This window comes from Hyperolius riggenbachi, chromosome 11 (genome assembly GCF_040937935.1).
Source record: "Hyperolius riggenbachi isolate aHypRig1 chromosome 11, aHypRig1.pri, whole genome shotgun sequence".
NCBI lineage: Eukaryota > Metazoa > Chordata > Amphibia > Anura > Hyperoliidae > Hyperolius > Hyperolius riggenbachi.
In genome coordinates, this window is record NC_090656.1 from 42,532,478 (window position 1) to 42,541,332 (window position 8,855).

Consider the following 8,855-nt stretch of genomic DNA (forward strand, 5'->3'; position numbering starts at 1 on the left):
TCATACATGTGCACGGCCCTACTGCGCCTGCATGAGATCAGCCGCACCAGTGCAGTTAGGCAGAACGGCTGTATGCTACTGCGCCTGCATGAGTACAGCCGCGCCAGTGCAGTGAGGCAGAACGGCTCCATGCCACTGCACAGACACAGCTCCGCTCGTATAGGTGCAGCACGGCCGCGCTCGTGCCAGTAGAGTAGCCCAGCCCCAATGTTCCGGAGGGTCCCGGCAAGCAGCGTCGAGGACAACGTGGGAAGCCTCTATATGATCCAGAGCCTTCCCTCTTCTTCGGTAAGTATGTGTTGCTTCACCCAAGCTTTGACTCGGGTTTGCTTTAGCTGTCAGCAGAGCTCCTGACCTGGATAACGATTCCCCTCGTCGCTTCAACTCTTCCACCTGACAGCTCCAAACTAGCCATTACGTTTGTGTACATAGCTGCTGACCTGCCACCCCCTGCAGTGAACTAGTGGCTGTTAGAAGTCTTGTCAGGAGGAAGAAACCAATTGAAGAGGGGGAAACTCAGTCCCCATCAGCAGCCCTGCTGATAGATGAGTGCCAGTCAGAGATTTAGAAATAGCATTTTGGATCACTTTTTCGGAAATAAAATATATTGAGAAATAATTATAGATATATCCTCATGTTAAAACTTCTGCTATAGTGTTTTTTAAAGTGACTGTGAGCAGTAAAAAAAAAAACAAATTCTGGCCTACCCGGGGCTTCCTCCAGCCATCCCCCCCCCCGTAGCCTGCAAGGTCCCCCAGCATCTTCCTTGGTCCCGCTGGCGGATCCGATATCCGGCGACTTTGGCGGAAGTCGTGCGCTGCTGACGTGCACCCGTCGCGTCATCACACCAGTCGCTTTAAGTGTTCTGTGCATGACTGAACCGCACATGCGCAGCCTGCTTACAGCGACCAGCGTGATGAAGCAATGGTTGCACGCCGGGGGCCAATTTTATTTTTTCTACTACCCAGGATCCCTTTAAACTATCATCCTGTCACCATTAAGGCTAGGTCCACACTAGGCACGGTTGCAGGACGGACACTGCAGTCCGGGATCGGGAAGTACCACCAGACCGCAAACTGATCAAAGTGCATCAGTTTCCGTTCAGTTTTTACGGACAGAAAACGTCTCTATCATTAGGAAGGTAGTGGGAGGATTTTTTGGGCCAATAATAAAGTTCAGGCTATCCGTTTTTCATCAGTTTTTGGTGCTATTTTGCCTGTGGAGATGGAGTTGCATTTTCCTATTGCTTTTCACTACCCATCCGTCTATCCGTGGTCTGTAAAAATGCAGCAGATCCGGACCTTCCGTTCAGGTTTTGAAAACGGGTCCCTGCAAACGCAGAATGATATGTTTTTTTCTTGGGTGAGGATGGCTGCTATTTTTAACAGTAGTATGCGGGACTCCGTTTTTCATCAGGGCTGAAAAACGCAGCCACGGATACGTTTCCGGACCTAGTGTGGACTAGGCCTTAACAGTTTGGATTGTAGAGATATGCCTGTGAGTCAGTGAACAATCGAATAAAAAAAATATGTACATAGATTCTAATCTAGCAAGATAGTGGTACTACAGTCCCATACTCCCATCATTTAGTTCCTGTGTTCAGAAGCCCAGGATTAGACTACTGCATAGAATACACTGTAATGCCCTAATGCTTTGGGGTGGGGAGTGTGTGACTGTTAGACCAGCCTGTGTTTAGTGATGGACAGTGGTCACTAATGAAGTCTGTAATTAATGTATTAGGTTTAACGGCACGGCAGTTAAGGAGATTAAATGCTTCTGTGTGTAGTAACTTAGCAACCAATGAGACACAAATGCAGAAAACTCCAGGAAATGCTGTGTGTGACTGGCTGTTGGAGATTATAAGCAAAAAGCATTTTGCGTAACAGAAAGTTGGGTAATACCTTCCGTACACCGTGGTAAAACTTCTCAGTCTGTGTATTTCTACATGCTCATACTGACGATAGATGTCGATTGCCCGAAACAGTCATTTGTGTTTCAGGTGACAGTAAGTTGTCTGTACATGTATATCCAATCTGGTGCAAGAGTATAACAAGATGCCTTGTCGGAATTTTTGGGCCAATTGTCAATTATTCTCCTGCAGTGGGTGGATCCTTGCTTCCCCTTCCCTCTCCATACTACAGTACATGATGCTCACCTGAGCCTAACATACCTAAGTGACATTTTCACAAATTGTCAATAAAATGTCTTTTAAACCACCAGCAAGTGAGAAAATATGTCAAATCATTTTGATTGTATTTTCTCTCCTAATGTTTGGTACTTTTTCAACTGTAGAGTGCTGAAAAGTTATTTTAAAATTAAGATGAAAATAATCTCCTAGGAGAAATATCTGGAGGAAAAGTGAATGGAATAAGGGCCCTGGTCTGTAAAGGGATTGCAAGGCGTTCTACAGATAATAGTTATATAATGCTTTGCACTCCTTTACTATCTTACATCTTTTGTTATAAATATATCTGAATTTCCATGTAAGCAGCAGCAGCAGACACAACTGCTGCTGTCCCTTCTTGTGGCTAAATTACAAGAAGTTTTGCCTTGGCGGGCTTCAGGGAAGACCCGAAGCCAACCCGCCCCTTTCTTCCACTAGCTGCACCACCTACTGTTCTGAAGGGAAGGGGGGTTGTGATGAAGTATGGCCACGCCCCCTTTTTGCAACTTTATTGGCAGGGGTGGTGGCCTAACCAGCCATGCTGCCTATGCCTGAAGGCAGCATTGCACAACCAGACAGTGTAGTGTCCGCTTCGTTGTGGCCCGGCTGGAGCCTGGGACAGATGCATTACCACCAGGCTATATGAAGGAACACATTTGCCTGCCTTATATGGCCTGCTTTAATAGATGCACCTGTCCTAACTCCCCCCCCCCCCCCCCCAAACTACCTACTGCACTGTGTTCTGCAAAGTGATTGGCCTGCAGTCACTATTTAGCCACCAGGAAGTAGTGTATGGGAATTAGTGATGGGTCGTTCGCGAATGAGCCGGCTCTAAGAGCCGGCTCTTTGCTGCGAACGACAAGGGCCGACTCCCACTTTGAGGAGAGCCGGTGCCTCAGCCACCCCACATAGCCCTGCTTTGCTATGTAATAAAGGGCGCTGAGGCATGCTGGGAGATGTAGTCCTCCTCTTGCAGCTTGTAGGAGTGTATGGGGCGGAGCAGAGCAGTAGCAGGAGGGATTGCCCCAGTCAGAGAAGCAGTCTGGAGTCATGGAGATGGGGGCGGGGCTTTTCCGCCGATTCTGAGTGGTGTCTAGTGATATTTAATGAAGAGCTGATTGAGAGCCGTAAGAGCCGGCTCTTTAATGGGAGCCGATTCAGAAGAGCCGGAATTCCCATCACTATTGGGAATACAGCAGTGACAGCAGTACCTAGATCCCCATTTGGCAGGAAGTCCTATCTCTCTGGGGCGGGGAAAAATGGCCATATGCTGTATGCTTAGGTGATGGTTTTGTGGTTGTCTTGGATGCTGTATGTAAAAAGTAGGACTTTCTGCAACATTTGGTGTTTTTCTTTGATTTTGAGCCTTTGTTAATGGCCTGAGCTGTTTGTTTGCATATACAGTATATTTATCATGGATTTACATATGTTAATTATTTCTTTGGATATCTGTTATGTTTGTTTTCTCCTTTTGTTTAAAATAATTGTCGCTGGATCCTTTTAATTAAAGTTAATCAGCATAGGGCATTGTACTAGGCAGGCTAGCTGCATAAACTAGTGTCCACCTCATGTTTTATTTTTTTTAGTTAAGCTCACAGCTTTAAGATGCATGCAAACATCAGATGGAAGCTGACCAATCAAGTAATTCTTGGGCTACTATCTGATGTCTGTACAGGCATCTGCCCAACTCTTGCCCAGCAGTACTTGAGAAATCAGTCCGCCAAACAGGATTTCTCAATCACTCACTGCTTTTATTTTGATCTATGAGAGTGAAGGGTTACGTATATTATCAGCTGAACAGTTTATAGTTACCCATCTGGTAGGGAACCTGCTATATAGATTAGCGCACAAGCTGGGTTCACACTACAACGGGTCTGTTCCGTGCACAATGACAGCTCATATGCTGTCACCTCCCTCAGCACAGTCCCCTGTTCAGATCTGTTTGTTTCATCGGACTTGTCATAATCAGTGGCGTAGCAATAGGGGTTGCAGAGGTTGTGCCTGCTCCGGGGCCCTTGGACCAGAGGGGCCCACTAGGGGCCCTCATTCAACCACAGTATAAACTCATCTATGGTGGTAATTATCACTTCTATAAATGCTGTGAATAGTGGTAATCATTAACAAACTGTTCCCCGCCTCTGCTTACACCTCTCATATGGTGGATGTCCTTGGCAGGTTATTTGGTGCCATATGAATTGTTATATATAGAATGTTTGGGGGCCCCAATGTAAAACTTGTACTGGGACCCAAAGCTCCTTAGCTCCGCCACTGGTCATAACAGCATTGTCACTATGACATGCCCACCTTCTGCCCAGTGTCCATAAATCCTGCAGGTCAGGACTTTGCATTCCATCACTGCAGTGGACACAGTAGAACATGTATGAACAAATCGTATTTGTAACATGGGATCTGTCGACATGCTTGTTTCTCCGTTGTGGTCCGATTTGGGCTCTAGTGTGAACCCAGCCTAATAGTTAACGCACAAAAAGAAAGGAGCACTTTATAGATATATTCCAAAACTGTTAATAATTTATTGAAAATATTTATGAAATATCTAAATTTCCAGTTGTACCTACAACAAAAAAGTGTTCACACCCACATTGAGTACCAGTTTTAACACTAGAGCAAACATTGTTCCGAAGGTAGTAGATATTAAAGCTACTGCTTGAATCTATAACAATCCCAACATAATCCAATACAAGTTACCCATGTCCAGTTACCTTAGTAAGAGGACACATAAAGATTATGGTTGTTACTCAGCAAGTTTTATGCTTTATTTCTGTCACTGAGATAAAACTTTCATGTATTGTCTTTTTTTGCTTGCTCAATAAAGCTGTTTGATAGCAAAAAGAATATGGTGGTTAGCAATGCTAGCCAGTTGTGTATAGAGGCTGGCCTCAATAAAGAATTTTGAAACAGCAAAACAGGGTGATGATTTGGCACTAATTTAAAAACAGAAATTGCTCAGTAGATAGTAAATGTTATGTTATGGATCAGTAACAACTTGTTACGTGCCCCATTGGTCTGGAAGACAGCAGGTAATGCATGGCAGCTAGTAATGTTTTGCTGTTATACTTGTAGAGGTGTTGACCCCAGATGAATGCCAGAGCAGTGAGTATAGCAGAGCTGAGTGGTGATAAGAAGTGACTGTTCTGGTAAATAGTATAGGCAGTCCTATGTCAGCTGTAACTGGAAATCAAGGGATGAAGTTATAAATAGACCTTATCCAGTATTCTAAGAAATGGAGGGATAATTTCCATTCATTTGCTGTTCGGATCTCTGGCCACTACCCTTCATAGTGATCCCACATAGTGGCTGGGAGAGACCACCCTTAGTTCTAATGTCAGGAATCACACACCACTGGCATCCCAAAGCGGCCCTGATACCTGGTCACCCACTGCAGTTACCAGCCTCCATATACATGTGGGTAGTGCTTATTGCAGCCACATACAGATACATTGTACAGTCTATGAGATTACCATGATCTGGCAGAAAAGAAAAATGACATACTTACCTCAGTAGTGGGGAACCTCTGGATGGTCTAGATGCTTCCATGGTCACTGCATAACGTTTTGACATGTTGCTTGAATGAGGTCCATGCATTGCCAGTAGTACACATCACTCAATGGAAGCAAAAAGCTATGCACAGGCAGCTGCGTTCTACTGGGCATGCTCGGACCTGACTCGCACATGCCTATTAGGAATGCACTCATCCTCACTGCCAGAAGAAGCCTATTCGACTGGCGCAAATTGAATAGGTACAGTATACAGAGACCCTGCGCTGGAACGGTGGGCTATAGGAGAATTCAGGAAGCCCTTTGACCATCCAGAGGCTTCCCACTACTGAGGTAAGTATGGTACGTTATGTCACTTTTTTCTGCGCCTGCGCAGTAGAGACCCGATGACGTCATGTACACCACGTGACCCGCGCCTTGGAGCGCACTGGAAGCCGACCTGGCGAGGTCGGCTTCTTCACCGCTGGACACCAGGAGACGCAGGAGCTGCTACGAGGGCACAGATCGACTGCCAGGAGCTGGAAGAAGCCCCAGGTAAGTGCAGTTTGTTTTATATTTCCAGCGCGGATCTTCCCTTTATGTGGGCCCCTCAGGTTCAGGGGCCCTGGTGTGGTTGCAGCCACTGCACCTGCTATTGCTATGCCACTGACTGGGACTTTAAGCACAATAGCTCCCTCTCACAACCAACTTAAACAAAATAACCTACATTTATAGAAAGAGATTACCGTATTCTCAAGTACCTTTGGGTAGACCCCAAAATACTGGTCATGTGACCTATAAGCCTGTTTTCCCTGTGATCAGCTGACGTTCTTGATTTCTTCTCCCAACCTTGTGTGCTGCGCATTCACTTCACCTATTTGGATGTTCCAGTGTGAGGGGGGAAGTAAAGAGACAGCTCTGTTAATGTAACTGTAGGAGGTAAGGTGGTCTCGGTACTCTGACCTGCCAGGGAGTGTAGCATAGGAAATGTCTGCAGTGCTTTCCAGGCAGCCATTGCAGGATCTAGGTAAAACACCTAATAATAGGGTACTGGATGAAAGCTGTGCAGTCTCTGACATTTCTCTGACCGGTTATACACTGTAGAAACCAAGGATCAGATTAACTAGCGGCATTTTCAAAAGCGACCAACAACAGATTCCCTTTTTAAATCCCCCCTCAGCTCAGATTTCCTTCAAGAACCATAGCTTTATAGACATTCTACTGGAATGACATTCTGCTGAATAAACACAAGTACAGAATAAGCTCCTTACAAAGCTTGTCACATGCATTGCAGCTGAATTGTAGAGCATTTCCCCAACTGAGGAGGCTGAGTAGCACAAGAAAATGTTTAATGTATGGATATAAGACAATGGGCCTGATTTTATCACGGACAGTTATAGGGAAATTAGAGCATTTGCCCAGAGCAGCCAATCAGAAGCCTTGTTTTGTGTAACAGCTATGACCTGATTGGTTCCTGCTGAGTATCTGCTCTATTTTTGCTTCTGCGCTGATCTTGGTAGCTCTGCCTCAGCGTGATATAACGTTACTCTGAGCTGAATTAGTATTACGCTACACTGGAATAGACCACGCTGCTTCTTTTGTGCTGTATGTTTATTTTGTGTTAATATGCCTGAGCAGTTTTCCTTTTACTTCCTGACCCATCTGCATTAGCACAGATCACACTGCAGGCCACATTGCCCGCCGCACCATTATCTGCTGTCGCAGACATTGTCTGCAGTGACACTAGTGACAGCTGAGCTGTTCCAGTGCCCTCCTGCTGCTTCCTCTATCACCAATGTATGATTCTGCACGTAGTCAGGCTGGGGGAATTCACGTAATGTTACACGCTTCTCCTTTATTGGCTGGCTTTAAATTTCCTGTTATCTCCCGAGCTGCCAGCAGCTAGATGGGAGCCCTATTTGCTGGGAGAGCTTTTTCATAGTCTCAGCTATCTCTGGCATGTGAGCTGGTTAGTGTGGGTGTAGTTGTGCATCGCGTCTGTTGCACGTTCTGCGGGGATAATTTTGGCTTCGTGCTGTTTCTATTCTATAGGAGAATGTGGTGTATTGCTCAGTGAAGTAGATCAGACACAGAGGGCAATTCTACTGCCACAATCTACTGTTCTAGGAAAGGATATTTGTCATTACAGTACCATAGACTGCCTGCTGGACATTATAGTGCACCTGTCAAGTATAAATTGCTTTCGTATCATAAATACTACGAGATACAAGTCTGACTTGATGTAACTTTTTTATGTATGCTAATTTATGCAACTTGAGAATGGATCAGTCAAATGAAGCTGGGATGGGATTTGATTGGTCCAATTACCAGAATTTGCATATCATGGACCATTCATGCTAAAGTGTACCTGAGACAGTGGTGGGGGGAACATTCATACATACCTGGGGCTTCCCCCTTCCCCCTTCATACCTATGGCTCCCTCGCTGTCCTCCCGGGTCACCTCGATCCGCCGCTAGAGTCCTCTAAAGTTTCTCCAGTCTGGGTCAGTCGGCGCATGCGCAGGTCGGCTGCACACTCACCGCCAGGCGCAGTACTCTTCCGGCAAAGGGAGCATGATGGGGCATGCATGCGTAGAGCGCTTGCGCAGTACGCCCCAACCAGAGAAAGTTCAGAGGACCATAGCGGCAGATCGAGGCAACCCAGGAGGACAGCGAAGGAGCCACAGGTCTGAAGGAAGCCCAAGGTATTTATACATTTGCTCTTCACCACTGTTACAGGTACTATTTAAATGAAGCATCCTGCACATATTTTCAGGTCCACATCTCCTGCTGCTCTATTGCCAGTTCTGCTGGAGCCATAGAACTATAAAAGACATCTAAGCTGTAAGAGGAGTGTCAGTGAAAACTTCCCCTTAAGGGTTTTATTGTCCTTATTGACCGGGCACAGTGACATCTACTTAATATTCTACAAGGGTGGTGAGAGCTCATTCTTTAGTATTCCATCCTGTTGCTTAGTTGTTTAGCTGTTGTGGCTGTTTTTTTTTATAGAATTCCCATGAGCCGAGCCTCTTCCAGGGCTGGGAAGGTCACCCCTCCATCATCGACCCTCAGCTGATTTATTGATGTGGCTGCTAGGTACTGACGTCAGAGTAGCACAGGTGTGAGTTAGTGGATGACAGTCATGGCATTTCACACAGAATGTTTCTTGGTTTGGTTGGCTTGCTCGGTCTCTGTAGA